Here is a 2,495-nt window from a genome sequence, read left to right as displayed (position 1 = left end):
ACATAGTGAAAATTTAGAAACAATTGATGTACAAGAATATGTGTTTTAATATTATTTATAAAACATAGTGAAAATTTAGAAACAATTAAAATGTTCCACAGGAGTAGAATTTATTTATTCACCAATAAATATTTCTTTAGTACCTATTGTGTATTGAGAAATGCTGAGTATAGAGATTCTCAAATAAATACATTATGATAAATGCATGTTATCTATTATGCAGTCATTGAAACTGATTTACTAGTTTATCAATATATATTAAAATGAATAAATTTTTTCATTCAGCAATTCTACTTTGAAAAAATACACCTTAAAGAAACAATCCGAGTCTACAGCCATGCCACCCTGAATGTGTCCAATCTTGTCTGATCTTGGAAGCTAAGCAGGGTCAGGCCTCATTAGTACTTTGATGGGAAACCACATAGGAATATCAGGTTCTGTAGGCGACAAAAAAAAAAAGGAAAAAAAAGAAACAATCTGAAATGAACACAAAGGTTTATGTAAAAAGAGCTCTATTTAATAGTACAAATTTTACTTTTACTTATTGTAATAAAAATGTGTCTATGAAAAGGGATCATATGATACCTTCATATAACAGAAGTAGAAATTTGTTTAATGGCATATAATTCATTTTGTGTTTTTTTTGTTTGTTTGTTTTCTTTTTATGGTATGAGGCAGGAGCTCAAATTTATTCTATTTTATGTGAATGTCCAATTTTACCAGCAACATTTGTTGGAAAATCTATTTTTTTTTCATTTGAATTGTTTTGGCACCCTTGTCAAAAATTGATTGTTACTGTAAAAGTTTATTTCTGGACTGTCAGTATTATTTCAATGATCTCTATGTCTATCTTTATGCCAGTACCACACTATCTTGATTGTGATATCCAAGACCTAAATATAAGAGCTAAAACTATAGAACAGTTAGAAGAAAATATAGGGATAAATTTTTGTGACCTTGGATTAGGTAAAGACTTCATAGATGTGACATTAAAATTACCAGCAACAACTACAAAAAATAGATAATCTCCCAAACTAAAAACATTTGTGCTACAATGGACACATCCAGAAAGGGAAAAGATAACTTATAGAATGGGAGAAAATATTTGTAAATCATACATCAGAGAATATGTATTCAAAATATATAAAGAACTTTTATGACTCAATAATAAAAAGACAAATAATTCAATTTTAAAAAATAGGCAAAGGACCTGAAAGATATTTTTCCAAAGAACATATACAAATGGCCAATAAGTACATGAAAAGATACTCCATCATTATCTATCAGGGAAATGCAAATCAAAACCACACACATGCACTAGGATGGCTATAATCAAAAAGATAAATAATAATTTTTGGCAATGATGTGGAGAAATTGAATTCCTCACACATTGTTGTTGAGACTGTAAAATGACCCAATTCCTTTGAAAAACTGTCTGGCAATAGTTCCTCAAATTGTTAAACATAGAGTTACCACATGACCCAGCAATTTCACTCTTAGGTATCTATCAAGATAAATGAAAACGTATGTCCACACAAAAACTCATGAACAAATATTCATAGCAGCATTATTCTTAATAACCACAAAATGGAAACTACCCAAATGTGATGAACAGATAGAGTATAGTATATCCATACAATGGAATATTATTTTTCGATAAAAAGAAATGAAGTGCTGGTATATGCTACGGTGTAGAAAAACTTGAAAACATCACGCTAAAAGAAGCCAGTCACAAAAGACCATATAATAATTCCTTCTACATAAATTGTTGGCAAATCTATAAAGACAGAAAGTGTATTAGTAATCGCCTAGCTCTGGTGGGACTGAGGAAAATGGCTACTAAAAGTGAAACTGAAGGTACCTGTGACTTTGATTAAATTTAGTTTTAAATCCTAGCTCTAGAAATCATATCCCTCTCCTCCTCTTTCTACATCCCTCAGAGACCTAGCCTTTCCCCCAGATAATTAGTTACACCCAAGGCAGCAGGAGACAGCAGCCTGGACCTGACTAATGGCCACAAGGCCCAGACCTCTGGCAGGCTAAAGATAATATCGTGACCTAAGTTATGTTTCAGCTCCTGAGCTCCAAGGTGGACTGGCCCCCTGGCTACTTTCCCATTAAACCAGAGGGATGCTGGAACTGACCTCAGAGCTGTCCTCAAGACCTGAAGAAATGATTTATTACTCTTACTTCTCTTCCAATCAATCAGCTCCCAGCATAACCCTGAACTCCCTAACGCATGGTGTCCTGTGATTTTGTCCTATATAATCTATAACCTGCATGCCATTGGGAAGTCGGAAGTTCTCCACCTTTGTATTGGGCAATTCAATTTTAAACTATTTTTCTTTCTATACTGCAAACTCCTGCTTTTATATTTCTTTGGGTTAGCATGCACAGGCAGATGGACTCAAAAACAAAAATCAAACAAAACAAAACCAAAACATTGGGGTCCCAGTAACAAAAGGCACTGTGTTTCTCTTTGGGTTGATGAAAGT

At 33.1% G+C, this 2,495-nt stretch overlaps 1 pseudogene; it reads left to right on the top strand.

The window, feature by feature from the left end:
- The first annotated feature begins 327 nt into the window (after positions 1-327).
- On the top strand, positions 328-446 carry LOC111739281 (annotated as a pseudogene).
- Positions 447-2,495: the final 2,049 nt, after the last annotated feature.

This window comes from Pteropus vampyrus, unplaced genomic scaffold (genome assembly GCF_000151845.1).
Source record: "Pteropus vampyrus isolate Shadow unplaced genomic scaffold, Pvam_2.0 Scaffold48, whole genome shotgun sequence".
Taxonomy (NCBI): domain Eukaryota; kingdom Metazoa; phylum Chordata; class Mammalia; order Chiroptera; family Pteropodidae; genus Pteropus; species Pteropus vampyrus.
Note: the sequence above shows the minus strand (reverse complement) of the source record. Positions and strands in the feature narration are given on the sequence as shown.